Source organism: Salvelinus alpinus, chromosome 31, assembly GCF_045679555.1.
Source record: "Salvelinus alpinus chromosome 31, SLU_Salpinus.1, whole genome shotgun sequence".
Lineage (NCBI taxonomy): Eukaryota > Metazoa > Chordata > Actinopteri > Salmoniformes > Salmonidae > Salvelinus > Salvelinus alpinus.
In genome coordinates this window covers 12,426,926-12,442,527 of record NC_092116.1, presented here as the reverse complement: position 1 = coordinate 12,442,527, position 15,602 = coordinate 12,426,926, and the positions used below count along the sequence as shown (strand labels likewise).

The 15,602-nt window shown below is 40.0% G+C and overlaps 1 protein-coding gene across 37 annotated transcripts in view; it reads left to right on the top strand.

The window, feature by feature from the left end:
• Positions 1-15,602, top strand: part of LOC139561502 (receptor-type tyrosine-protein phosphatase delta-like) — a 600,941-nt gene that overhangs the window by 247,149 nt on the left and 338,190 nt on the right. For all 37 annotated transcript variants that reach the window (XM_071378643.1, XM_071378677.1, XM_071378668.1 and 34 more), the window contains exon 7: positions 5,969-6,013. The gene's annotated coding sequence lies outside the window, so the exon portion shown is untranslated. The remainder of the gene's footprint in view (positions 1-5,968; positions 6,014-15,602) is intronic.

Here is a 15,602-nt window from a genome sequence, read left to right as displayed (position 1 = left end):
GAGCTGATCTACGTTGCCATGACCATCAGGCATTGCCAAACACCTCAGAAGGGTCAAAAGGTCATTACTAATAAGACAGTACGTCATAAGTGTTTACTAATATCACCCTTTCAATACATGTGTTACTCATCAACTCTACCTTGTATTTCTACAGATGGGCAGAAGAGATGCTTTTGAAATGGTATTCTCTGACCAAAAGACAGGTTGATACCGATGTCTGAATACCTTCCTCTCAGCATTAAAATTAAACAAGACACATTTATTACCTTTTATAATTTATTTTTTATTATTGACTCGAATGGGGGCTGGGACCCTGCGTATTCTCAAACATATCAGATCATTCATGTCTTACGGGACACCATACAGGAAGGTATAATATTTGCACATTGTTATATTATCAGAACACTGCTTCTACAGTATTATGTGAAGTATGGTTAATTCTACATGGAACTGTTACACTTGAAATGTATCAAAACACTTTGTTTAGAATATCTACATATATTTAGCAAATACACTCTTCTCATATGAATTACTCTGTAGGCTACAGTGTGTTATGAGAAGAGGGCCATCCTCCTGCATCTCACATCTGCCTGTAGTTATTGGACTCTTCATGCTGGACCCATGGGTTGAGTCAAACTCTGTCATATCCAGGATGGACTTTCATGCACTCCACCCTTCCTGCCACCTGACTGCACCTGTCCATAACCTGTAATACAGTGCCTTCAGAAAGTATTCATACCCCTTGACTTATTCCACATTTTGTTGTGTTACAGCCTGAATTTACAATTGATTATTTTGTATTTTTTTGTGCCATCTACACACAATACCCCATTATGACAAATTTAAAATATGTTTTTAGATTTCTTTGCAAATGTATTGAAAATGAAATACAGAAATATGTAATTTACATAAGTATTCACACCCCTTTGCTATGCCACTCCAAATTGAGCTCAGATGCATCCAATTTCCTTTGATCATCATCCTTGAGATGTCACTTCAACTTGATTGGAGTCCAATTGTGGCCAATTCAATTGTTTGGACAGGATTTAGAAAGAAACACACATGTTTATACACTGAGTGCACAAAACACGAAGAACACCTTCCTAATATTGAGTTGTACCCTCTTTTGCACCCTCAGAACAGCTTCAATTAATTGGGGTATGGGCTTATTTTACAAAGTATTGACTCAGGGGTGTGAATACTTACAGTTGAAGTTGGAAGTTTACATACACTTAGGTTGGAGTCATTAAAACTTGTTTTTCAACCGCTCCACAAATGTCTTGTTAACAAACTATGGTTTTGGCAAGTTGGTTAGGACATCTACTTTGTGCATGACACAAGTCATTTTTCCCCAAAATTTTTACAGACAGATTATTTCACTTAGAATTCACAGTATCACAATTCCAGTGGGTCAGAAGTTTACATACACTAAGTTGACTGTGCCTTTAAACAGCTTGGGAAATTCCAGAAAATTATGTCATGGCTTTAGAAGCTTCTGATAGGCTAATTGACATAATTTGAGTCAATTGGAGGTACTTGTGGATGTATTTCAAGGCCTACCTTCAAACCTTTGCTTGACATCATGGGAAAATCTAAAGAAATCAGCCAAGACTTCTTTTTTTTTTATACCTCCACAAGTCTGGTTCATCCTTGGGAGCAATATCCAAATGCCTGAAGGTACCACGTTCTTCTGTACAAACAATAGTACACAAGTATAAACACAATGGGACCACACAGCCGTCATACCACTCAGGAAGGAGACGCGTTCTGTCTCCTAGAGATGAACGTACTTTGGTGCTAAAAGTGCAAATCAATCCCAGAACAACAGCAAAGGACCTTGTGAAGATGCTGGAGGAAACAGGTACAAAAGTATCTATATCCACAGTAAAACGAGTCCTATAGCGACATAACCTGAAAGGCCGCTCAGCAAGGAAGAAGCTCCAAAACCACCATATAAAAGCCAGACTACGGTTTGCATCTGACATGGGTACAAAGATCGTACTTTTTGGAGAAATGTATTCTGGTCTGATGAAACAAAAAATAGAACTGTTTGGCCATAATGACCATTGTTATGTTTGGAGGAAAAAGGGGGAGGCTTGCAAGCCGAAGAACACCATCCCAAACAAAAAGCATGGGGGTGGCAGCATCGTGTTTTTGGGGTGCTTTGCTGCAGGAGGGACTGGTGCACTTCACAAAATAGATGGCATCATGAGAAGGGCAATTACGTGGATATATTGAAGCAACATCTCAAGACATCAGTCAGGAAGTTGGGTCTTCCAAATGAACAATGACCCCAAGCATACTTCCAAAGTTGTGGAAAAATGGCTTAAGGACAACAAAGTCAATGTATTGGAGTGCCCATCACAAAGCCCTGACCTCAATCCTATAGAAAATTTGTGGGCAGAACTGAAAAAGTGTGTGTGAGCAAGGAGGCCTACAAACCTGACTCAGTTACACCAGCTCTGTCAGGGGGAATGGGCCAAAACTTGTGGAAGGCTAGCCGAAACGTTTGTCCCAAGTTAAACAATTTAAAGGCAATGCTACCAAATACTATTTGAGTGTATGTAAACTTCTGACCCACTGGGAATGTGATGAAAGAAATACAAGTTGAAATAAATAATTCTCTCTACTATTATTCTGACATTTCACAGTCTTAAAATAAAGTGGTGATCTTAACTGACCTAAGACAGGGAATTTGTATAAGGATTAAATGTCAGGAATTGTGAGAAACTGAGTTTAACCTTTAGCGGAACCCCCCCCCCCCCCAACATTCCGCTGAAAAGGCGGAAATATTCGAAAATATTTTTTTGAAATATTTAACTCACACATTAACAAGTCCAATACAGAAAATGAAAGATAAACATCTTGTGAATCCAGCCAAGATGTCCGATTTTTAAAATGTTTTACAGCAAAAACACAACATATATTTATGTTCGCTCACCACCATATCCAAAAAACACACAGCCATTTTTTCCCAGCAAAGATAGCTTTCACAAAACCCAGAAATAGAGATAAAATTAATCACTAACCTTGGAACATCTTCATCAGATGACACTCATATGACATCATGTTACACAATACATTTATGTTTTGTTCGATAATGTGCATATTTATAGCCACAAATCTTGTATTACATTGGCTCCATGTTCAGAAATGCCTCCAAAATATCCGGAGTAATTACAGAGAGCCATGTCAAATAACAGAAATACTCATCATAAACTTTGATGAAAGATACATGTTTAACATATAATTAAAGATACACTTGTTGTGAATCCAGCCAACATGTCCGATTTTTAAAATGTTTTACAGCGAAAACACAACATATATTTATGTTAGCTCACCACCAAATCCCCAAAACACACAGCCATTTTTCCCAGCAAAGATAGCTTTCACAAAACCCAGAAATAGAGATAAAACCTTTGAACATCTTCATCAGATGACACTCATATGACATCATGTTACACAATACATTTACGTTTCATTCGATAATGTGCATATTTATAGCCACAAATCTTGGTTTACATTGGTGCCATGTTCAGAAATGGCTCCAAAATATCCAGAGAAATTTTAGAGAGCCACGTCATCTAACATAAATACTCATCATAAACTTTGATGGAGGATACATGTTTTACATATAATTAAAGATACTCTGGTTCTTAATGCAACCGCTGTGTCAGATTAAAAAAACAAAAACTTTAGTAAAAAGCACACCATGCAATAATCTGAGACGGTGCTCAAATATAAATAACATTTCTCCGCCATGTTGGAGTCAACAGAAATACGAAATTACATCATAAATATTCCCTTACCTTTGAATATCTTCATCAGAATGCAATGCCAGGAATCCTATTTCCACAATAAATCGTTTTTTTTTGTTCGACAATGTCCATTACTTATGTCATATTAGCAACTTTATCTAGCATGTGTAGTACACGTGTCCAAACACCGGCGCATTGAAGGCAAACGTCGGATGAAAACTTCAAAAAGTTATATTACAAGTCGAATAAACTTGTCAAAATTAGTAGAGAATCAATCTTTAGGATGTTGTTATCATATATATCCAATAACGTCCCAACCGGAGCATTTCGTCATGTCTGTATAACTCATGGCACACATGGACATCACATGGCTAGCGTGCGTGGCCAGGAACTGGAACTCTGCCAGACCAGTCACTCAAATAGCTCCCATCCAGCCCCACGTCACACTAGAGGCTTCATTCCACGTTCTACTGACTGTTGACATCTAGTGGAAGGCGTATGAAGTGCAAAGAGATCCATAAATTACAGAGATAATATGCATATATTATCATCTGGGACAGAGTAGGAGGCCGTTCAATTTGGGCACCAATTCATCCAAAAGTGAAAATGCTGCCGTCTATCCCAAACAGGTTTTAAATGTATTTGGCTAAGGTGTATGTAAACTTCCGACTTCAACTGTATATCATGGATGGGACTTTATCACCCACTGGAGACTTGAAGACAGAACCTTACCCGGAGAGCTGTGCATGTCAATGTATTTGGCAGAATAGACAAATGCCGTTCTGGTTAGACATCTGAAGTTGTACTCTAAACACAACTTATTTGTATGATTAGGCATATTGTCATTATAAGCACATCAATATGATACTTACAGCAGAAAATGTTTTGTCTTTGTAACACAAACACACTCATCCATTTTTTTTGTTGATAAATATATCTGCACTCATGCTGGGAGATGTTGGTGCAATGTACACATGTAGCCTACGCCTGTTGTAGGGATACTAGTAGTTCTAGGATTTGTCCCCCGGGAAAGATCTAACATTGGACATAAGGAGAGACGAGACAAAACTAGCAAGTTATAGAATATTGTGTTGTAGGACAGCTGATTGTGTTGTAGGACAGTTCACAGTTGATACCATTTCCACAGTAACATGTAGTGACATGACGTGATGAAACGTTGAAACTAAGTTGCCAAATGCTTTCATAGCCAGATGTTGTAGAACAAGTGTCTTATGAAACACATTCTAAACACTGGCTCTTGCTATCTTGCCATAACTGATTTGACACAGAAATATCAGCTGGATAGGATAGCATGCTGCAGCTATCACCAAGCCTTGCTAGCTAAATACTGTCAGTTTGGCTTAACACAAGGGCAGTGAAGGCTTTAGCCTACGCATAGAACTGAAATAGTTGACCATCTTGAGATGGCGAGTCAGTCGGGAGGGAAGAAGTCCTCTACTTCAAAACTCAGTTTTCTCCATAGCTTAGCTTACCTCACAGTACTCACTACTTCCCTTGTTTGTTGTGATTGAATGGCAAAGACACATCCAAGAAATACACACATCAAACCACACCCCCAAGACAACTCATGTTTGCCTTCAGTCATGACCACTAGTATTTCTTAATGAACATTGATGAAAAACAGGGCCAAATCAGGGACCTTGAAGCATGACGACTGAAATTAGGGTGCATCCAATTTGGCAATTTTTATTTCATTTTTATCACTGCATAATTTTGTCGGAACAACCTAAAGCACATTTCTCCCGTTTGGTTCAATAAGCAGCTAATATTTACAAGAATATCAGTCCACAGGCTTGTATGGGCACCGTATCATTTAGCAGGAAATAGCCTGAGCAAATCTTCCCAGCACAGTAAATAATCAACCCCACAAGTGTAATTTGTTGTGCTGCTTTAAGGAGAACGTAATTACATACTGTATGTTTTCATTATAGGCCACAAAGCCAATCAATATTTCTGCTAAGTCATTTTTAGGATTGTGCATGAAATTTGTTTGTTACCCGCCAAGCGAGAGTTTGGCACCCAAATGGTACCAGTGATAAAATGTTGTTTTGTTGTTACATAATGGTTAATTCTATAAACAAATCAACTTTGAAATATGATGATATGCTTTAATAATATTCTGTGACAAGATGTATGTTGCGGTTATATCATTAATATTTGTTGTTTTTTTCTCTCTCTTGTCGTTCCAGTTCTCTTTCCTGAGACGACAACCACAGGATGAGGCTTGAGAGGAGGTACGATTTTGAGATGGATGTGGTGTGTTGAAATGTGATTGCCAATTTGGAGCCATTATGTCCATGCGTTGAGTGCCAGAACTGCCTGGATGGGTTAACAAGGCTGACACTGGTCCCACACAATCAACCAGTGTGGACAATAGATTTGCCACAATGGGTATAACAACACAAGTTGTTAATTACCATTTCAATTAGCCCCTGAATTGGGATTAATTCCATTTCAAAAGCAGTCATTTCAGATAATGTTCTGTGTCTGAATTGAAAACAAGCGTAAAATAGTCCATACTGAAAGCAATTTTAAATCAATCTCTTACATAGAAACGGAATCAACCACAAATCAGATGGCTCGGCTCAGGTCATTGTTCTACCATCTCTCCCTTGGTTAGTGGAGAGAAAAGGCTGGATCTGGTAAGCCAAACCTTTTAGAGAGAGGGAGACTGACTGGCTCTGATGAGGCCAGACTGGCCTTGTGCTGTGTGCCTGGCTTCAGAAGCCTGATTGATAGATCGTGATGAGACTGTCACAGAGGAGGCAGACTAGGAGAGATAGACTGGATAAGGATGCAGCTGGTGAGGAGGATGTATTTGCAACACATGGAGAATGAAGTAGGGAAATTAAGTGACCGGCTGGATTGCGTGGTGGACTTGTGAAGAATTAGGTGTGCAGCAGGGATGCAAGTTAAGGCCACACATGTTTAGGACATGTTGAATTAACACTGGCAGCGAAGTTGGTTCATTATGTTGCAATTTATTGTTAAGATTGTTCCAAAGCTTTGTTAATGGTTTACTAAATCCTTGTTGAAAATAACAATATATGAATTGCTATGTACCGGAGTGCCAAGTCTAGGACCAAAAGGCTCCTTAACAGCTTCTATCCCAAGCCATAAGACTGCTGAACAATTAACCACATTTACATTTTTTACTTTAGTTTATTTAGTAAATATTTTCTTAACTCTATTTTTTGAACTGCATTGTTGGTTAAGGGCTTGTAAGTAAGCTTTTCACGGTAATGTCTATATCTATAGTATTCGGCGCATGTGACAAATTAAATTTGATTTGAAAAACATTACAACACTATAACTTTGTGTAACAGAGCTACGTAAAAATAGCTGGTCGTCTAAAATTGCTAAATGTTTTAATTGCCTTTATAAATTGCTGTCTAAACATCTGCTTTGGATGTCATGTTAGTGCGTATTGTGGACACATGGTACATTAGCAGGGCAACTAGTGTTGTGCTGAATATTTGTACTGGGATGTCCACTGTTAGTGATTTCAAACTCAATAAAGGCCCCATGTTTTACTTTTATTTTAGCCTGCGAACGGAAGGCTGACTCACTAGAACGCCAAATGTATTATTAGTCTCTCACATATGTGTAGGGAAGCCGAGACAGTACGAGGGAGAATGAGAGAGAATGTAGCAGTGTGTGCTCGTGAGCAACTGAGATAGAGTGAGAAGGAGGGAGAGAGCATGGCGCAAGCCAGTAAGAAAGCAATGGAGAGAGAGGGGGAGCTTTAGTAGCACTATCGGGTCGAGGAGTGGCCCCCAAGCTCTTATCTCCCACCTGCCAAGCCCTGACCGGGGGCCCTGGCCCCGGCTTCTACTCCCTCCTGGTGTGACTCCCCGTTAGCCCCACTAAGCAAGGCACCCAGGTGAAATGAGCAATTCCCATTCAGAGGCGGAGTCACCTCGGAGACTCACCCAGCGAAATGGTCGCTCACTTTGGCTGATCAATGTACTCTCTCCCCTGTGCACTGCCGCAGAGTGATAGCCAGCAAAAAAAGGGGAAGGGTAAGAAAGAGAGAGAGAGAAAAATGTTAGCAGAGCATTTAATGATATTTGCCATGGTCTCTCTGACTGAGCACTGTCGAAGGGAGATGGTGCGCTTTGCATAAACTCAAAGCACACGCAATATTGCTGTCGTCGCTGTGAAAGTGGCTGCGCCAGCCCCGCCGGATATGAGAATATTTCAGCAGGCTGCACTGAAATGTCTTCCAATATGAATGATATTAACGATAATCACTTTGAATTACTGGTGTGTATCGAAAAAAAAATCCCGAATGACTCAACATTGCGGAGGCTCGTGTGACTAGCATTTACACTATTATAAAGATGTACTTTATAATACCAAACATTGCTGATAGATAGAATCGAGTGACAGAGTACTCATAATACACACACTGAGTATTATGACTGATGTAAACCTACCTCTGTGACTGGATGTGCTTCCATCACTGTAGCAGTAATTGATACCAAAACTGCAGCTGTTTCTACAAACCATAATACCTTACTTTAACATTCTCCACTATTTCAGTCTCCTTTAGTGATGGTGATATGTACTGTATATACATCTAGCTCTAAAAACATTGGGACAGTGACAAATTTTTTGTTGTTTTGGCTCTGTACTCCAGCACATTGGATTCGAAATGAAGTGCAGACGATCAGTTTTAAGTTGATGGTATTTTGTTTAGAAATTACAGCACTTTTTGTACATAGTCCTCCCATTTTAGGAGACCAAAAGTATTGGGACAAATGAACTTATATGTGTAGAAAAGTTTATATTAAAGTTTAGTTCAAAAGTTGAGTGAACTGTACCGTAGAAAGACGAATAGATTATCTGATGGTTCTTTGCAACATATTGATCTGTTTCCCTTTATTGGCCTTTTGGATGATGTAGTTCCTACTAGAATGTTGTGTGCTGTAAGTGATGCTGTAAGTTAGCCACCATTTTTGTACAAACTACACTAGTTGATGGAAGTAAACATTTCATGAGACTGGTCTTGGATCAGTTTAAGAGAGGGACGATGCAAACAATTCCCATGTTTGTAGCATGCTTAAAGAAGGACTCATCTTGTCACATTTGTTTGAACTCACACGGTCAGATTGTCAACTGATGATAACAAACTGACATACTCAGAGGTCCCTGATAGCTGAAGTCTTTTTATTTAGGAAACAATTACCTGGTCCAAAAACAATCCCTAACCTCTACGCCCTATATGCACATGTACAGATCACACTGGAAATAATATAGCATTAACTCTCCCTTGCCCTTTGATAGGCTAATCAGAGGTGGAATTTGTTTATACCTTTCTAGTCCTTTCAGATGTACAGTAGAGTCTAATCTAGGGTGTAGGGTCTTATTGAGGTTGTCTGGATGTGACCCATTGTTCATGATGACATAGGCCTACTCAACCAACATCGCCTCAACTAACGTCATAGGCCCCAATTCTGAGAAACAGCTTATTTTCTGTATCCGTCTTTCTTAGCTTGGCTATGTCATTCCCACAAAAAAAACAACTTGGCTTCAAAGTGGCCCCTGTTGAATTCTGTACCATCCTAAGAAGACGTGTCAGAGATGAATCACTGTTGATTACAGAACGAGAGTAAGGCAGAGAGAGCAGAGAAAGGAGGCCTCTCTCTGAGTATAGTGTAGAGCCGTGCCTGTAACAAAATGCAAGCTTTGTGTACAAGCTTGGCAGAGGCAGATGTGAGGGGTTGAATCCACCCTGCCATCAGCATGTCATATCTGTAATAGACTCCAATTATTTGTGATATAATGTGCCGGCCCATCTCGGGGAGGAAATGTCAAAGCACCCATTTTACAGAGCTATTCAGAGGGAACTTTGCCAGCGTTTTTCCCTACGGTTAAGAAAAGATGGAGAGAACAACAAGTAGCTCTCCCCATTTCACCATTAATGTCAAGCAGAAAAAGGGGAAGAGAGGTTGATGGACAGAGCGAGGGAGCAAAGGAAATATACTGAGTTTGAAGAGAGCGGATGTTTCTAAGAGTTGGAGAGATATAGAAATGTTGGCAGAGATAGTTATGTCAGTGGAGAAACAGTGCGAGGATGAGTTCATAGTGGAGAGGGAGAACAGGGAGATATGTAGAGAAAAATAAACAGACAGACAGACAGACAAGCAGACAGACAAGCAGACAAGCGTTGAAAGATAGTGACAAAAGGTTCATATGAGAGAGAAGATAGATTGTTTTTAAAAAAGGGCAAAAAGAGAGAAGGCTGGTTAATGTTCGCTTCAACGACTGCAATAACCGTTATGACATTCAAATGGGAAATTACCACAATATGGAACAGGCTGAGACAGCAACTTGCATGTAAATAAAGAGAACGTCATGACATATTTGCTGGTGTCATGATTTTTGCCAAGCACGCCTTGAACACCTCTTGACCCTGGGCATCCCTCAAGTGCTTGTGTTTGAATAAGTGTGCGTGTGTGCGTGTGTGTGTGTGTGTGTGTGTGTGTGTGTGTGTGTGTGTGTGTGTGTGTGTGTGTGTGTGTGTGTGTGTGTGTGTGTGTGTGTGTGTGTGTGCATATGTGCAAGCAAGCATGTGATGGACTTCGACATGTTTTGTCCGAGAGAGAAATAAAAAACCTTTTACAGGATGTACAATATAATATTTTGCAGGGGATACTAAATAAAAGCAATCAATTCACCACAGTGGTGTGGCCAGATTGTTATTCATAATTCAGCATCGTATTGACAGAATAACCTCATTAGGATCCACATTTACATTGTACTTCTATACTGTACTGTACAACACTATACAACTGTCAGCTTTATATCTGAAGACGGTTCTCCAGTAACCCATTATTCCATTGTAACTCAAACAGGGTAGATAGTTATTAAGTCACTGTCGCCTAGTAACCCATCATTCCACTGTAACTCAAACAGCCAATGTCGCCCAAATATAATTGGTTAGGCGGGATGGACATTTTACCAGTTATTTGCATCCAACTCACCCCGGACAGACTAATTGAGCAGATTTATGTTATGGCCAACACGTTTCATAGGTACTCATACATACTGCTAGTTCAATGAATACTCTACACTGAATTGTGAAGGCCAATAGTCTTGTTTGCACTAGAGAGTGCTGGTATGTTTGCTATTGCATTCATGCATGTATTGGTGATTTGGGATCTTTGTATTTCCAAATATTATACATTTGTTGAAAAGTCATGCATAACACCTTTATTACATATTGGTGTCACATGAACAAGCCAGTAAAAAGGGATTCATTGGTTTATGCCAAGCGTTTTTTGCTTTAGTGGTGGGGTATTGCTTCTTCACAATGTTTTCATATTAATTCTACAAAGTCTCCACAGCAGGCGAATCCATATGTAGATGATGGCAGCATCACATTATAGCAGGTAATCATTAGTCCATCATTTGCCCAAGCAAAGGAGCAATTGATTAGCTTTTCAATTCCACACTCACTTCTCAGTGTCGAGACAAATCCGCTAGTAATCATTCAAAAACGCCAAGGATCATTAATCGGTGGACACACTCTCGACTCTCCCCTTCACACACCAAAAAAGGTCCCATCAATCAAAAGAGATACCTTCACACTTTGCATGTACCTCTTTTACTTTCCCCTTTTAACATGCGGTTCCCTTTTGTCGAGATTGGGTAATTGGACGACACATTTTGAATACGGCTATAATGGAACTCAAAGGGTTTTTGAAGGAAAATAGATGACAGCAAACCTTTGCCCATCATGGAGAAGGATGTAACGGAAAGAATGGAGTCAATGCCTATGATGACAAATGCCAATAGTCAATAACATTGTAGCATTTTTGAGCTGTGATGTATCCCTTCTCTCTCTAGAGGTGGAGTTTTTCCAACTAGTCAAAACAACACAGTAGGCCTAACGTAAACTCACGTAAACTCGTACATCGCCTTGGTCCGTACAATTGACCTTATTTTAGCGCCCCAAAAACGTAATACTTCCAGATCAACTGTAATTTCAATACCATTGTAAAGCACAATTTCTCCCCTTTCCAACAGAATTCATGCCGAGACCTTCACGCTGCCCGTTTCTGTATAATTCAAGAAGGCAATGAGCTCCTCTTTTTAAAAATGGCGGGTGGGGAAGCGGAACTAATGCATTATAGTGAGAAGGACAGATGTCGTGTGGCAAAATTGCTTTTGTCACTCGATCTGTCCAACTTATCAGCTTATCGCCTCTAAAATGTAAATAAAAAACTATAAAGAGTTTATATAATGTGTCATTACATACCTATTTGAAGGTTTGTGTCAAATATGAATCGGGTTTTTAGGGCGGTGCTAAAGTGATCTTTAGTAAACAGCGGCTTTGAGAATGATGATTGCATGCAATGATGACGAAAAAAATAACTAGGTATCCCCCTTACCCCCGTCACTGTCCATTTCTTGTTTTTAAACGATGAGAGAAGTGCTACACCTGGTGGAGAGAGATTGTAAGACAGAAATAGTTGCTTTATGCGTGCTGTACGTTACGACATGACACGTCAAGATGTAACGGAGGGTCAGTTTTTTCAACTTTTCTCCAATACTATAGAGCCATTACCATGTCGATCAACGCTTGAATAGAAACCTAGTTCACACCCCCGATTTTGACGTCAACACAGTCGATACAGTCCCATTAGTTTTCTTTGTAACCTCGTTTGAATGTCGCGGTTACGCACATTTGTACGGAATGGGGTGAGTTTACGTTACAATCTATACATTTCCATTTAATGCTGACCATTTTCATTGATTTCAACAAAAACAACAACATTTTTGCTTAATCTGTACTCCTACCTGCACAGTTTTAAAGTAATGGGCATAGAACAATGAAATACACTTATGGTACCAGTATTTTCTCACATCCCCTTGATTTGTCGCCCCTGGCTTATTGCACGACTTTGGCCAAAGGGGCAAAGCATCTACTGTATGTCACTGAATCTACGTTAAATTAGAATATCTCATAAAAGGCCTGCTGTATAAATGTCACTCTCTCATCTCATGAAATGTCTGCCTTTCATTTGGCACATTCACTCGCGTCCCCTTTGTGACAAAACCAACTGACTGTGGATATTAACAGGGCTCTGACTCTATCGCTCTCTCTCAACAACTCCCACATTATTAAATTGCTTATCGTGCCGACAATCAAGCCCAGTCCATGTCATGCATCCCAGAACCACACAGTCAGAACACACAATAGATGTTTTCATCATCCCTACTATCACAGGACTTGTTTACATCGGTGTCATTCAAAACGCTCCGCAGGTACATTAACATGCTTTGTCGCAAACAATAGCCGCCATGATTCCCCCGGGGCTTGTCGTATTCCAAATCTTAGTTGTACACGGGAGGCAATTATTAAAGAAGGAGGTGAATAGAATATTTGAATATCTGAACACGTTAAAAAGGGATAGAGGACGAGAAGCGTCAGAATTTATACCGCGCATAGAAGAATTGCGGACAAGCTTAAACAACTTTAAAAGTTTTCGTTGGGAATATGAGTTTCTCACAAGAATTACCTTGAGCTCTGCGGCGTGTGCTAATACCAAGCTAGCATTAGCTTCTGGAATACACATTACACATCAGCCCCCAAAAGACTAGGCCCAAAATAAAAGAATAAGTAAGCTGTGACATGTAATTGTAAATGTCTTAACCACTATAGTGTCGCACATCTCGGATCTGCACTTCTTCCATTGGATGTTCTCATTTGTATCCACACCTGTGTCATTCACCGCTTTATGTCTTAAGCTAATTTCATGGTCTAGGGGTTTGGATGGATGGCTCGGGTGTGACTTGTACACTGACAGAGGGAGGGAGGGAGGGAAAGGAAGGAAGGAAGGAAGAGAGAAAAGAGCGAGAGGGTGACAGAGATGGACAGGGGAGTGAAGAAAATGGTTGCACAACAGATGACATGCTTACAAGAGGGAGATGAAACACTGTTAGTTTAGAGAATGACTTAAACTGCCACCAAATAATCTGCTCACCTTGAACTCCATTATATAGTGACGACCAAAAGCATACTAGTTGGGTATTGAGGGGATTATAATCCCATGTTACATAGTTGTTTCAGTAAATTTAAAACAACCTTTATTTAACTTGGCAAGTCAGTTAAGAACAAATTCTTATTTACAATGACGGCCTACCCCGGCCAAACCTGGACGACACTGGGCCAATTGTGCGCCACCCTATGGGACTCCCAATCACAGCCGGATGTGATACAGCCTGGATGTACAGAGGAGAGGCTATACGCCTGGTGCCCAAATCGAGGACGTATGTCGTGTAGCTGAGTCAAGTGGAGATGAATGGATTCGGTTCAGTCAGTTCAGTCGTCTTGATTAGCCCTTCCCAGCAAGCTAGTTTATGCTGGCTAGCTGGCAACAACAGCAGCATGGCGCTAGTTAAACAAGAAAGTAATGTTTATTTTGATGGGCGAGGGAGAAACAACTTATAGTATTGGTCACCATCTGGGTGGCACCGTGACATTCCAATTAGCTAACGACAAGCCGTTGCGAATGACAAGCGCATCACTGTTGTATCGAGGTGCTTGTTGTCCTCAGCCCCGGTGTCCCAGTGTCCCAGAGTGAAGCAATATGTTTGGGCGAAGAGGTTCGTGCTTCCCACCGGGTAGATGTATCACATGGAGCTAAAGTGGCCAATTTGTTCCGTTCAACTTTATTTTATTTTGAGTAGGATAACAGCCTACATGAGAAATAACTTATAATATTGTTTTTTGGTCCTAGTAACCATCTGGATGTCACGTGATACAGTCTACACTGCTCAATGGGGATAGATTGTGCTGCAACCCTGCAACACAACAACACAGGGCACAGTGTCCTTTGCTCCCGCTTGCCATGGTAAGGAGAGGGAAGTAGCTAGATAGTGTAGCCAATATCAGGCCAGGGTGACAGCTAAAGCACATTTATTGTAGTGATTTTCACCCCCAAAAAATGTAAAACTACAGGATTAACGTCTACATTTTTGTAAAAAATGTAAATTCTCAGATAAAAACGGAATGATTCTGAACAAGTCCCAACTTCAGCAGACAAGTTTCTAATCCTCGCTGAAGTTTAGAAGGGCTGAAGGGCTCATAAGGACGACTGACTAACTGACTGACTGACTGAACTGAATCAGTTCGTCTCCGTTCGTCTCCATTCGACTCTGGCTGCGCGGCATACAGTGCATTCGGAAAGTATTCAGACCCCTTGACTTTTTCCCCATGTTACGTTACAGCCTTATTCTAAAATTGATTCTTTTTTTTTTTACCTCATCAATTTACACACAATACCCCATAATGACAAAGCAAAAACAGGTTTTTCGAAATTGTTGCAAATGTATAAAATATATATATATATATACACACTACCGTTCAAAAGTTTGGGGTCACTGAGAAATGTCCTTGTTTTTTAAAGAAAAGCACATTTTTTGTCCATTAAAATAACATCAAATCGATCAGAAATACAGTGTAGACATTGTTATTGTTGTATGTAGCTGGAAACGTAATTGACTATTGTAGCTGGAAATGGCAGTTTTTTTATGGAATATCTACATAGGTGTACAGAGGCCCATTATCAGCAACCATCACTCCTGTGTTCCAATGACACATTGTGGTAGCTAATCCAAGTTTATAATTTTAAAAGGCTAATTGATCATTAGAAAACCATTTTGCAATTATGTTAGCACAGCTGAAAACTGTGGTTCTGATTAAAGAAGCAATAAAACTGTCCTTCTTTAGACTAGTTGAGTATCTGGAGCGTCAGCATTTGTGGGTTCGATTACAGGCTCAAAATGGCCAGAAATAAATAACTTTCTTCT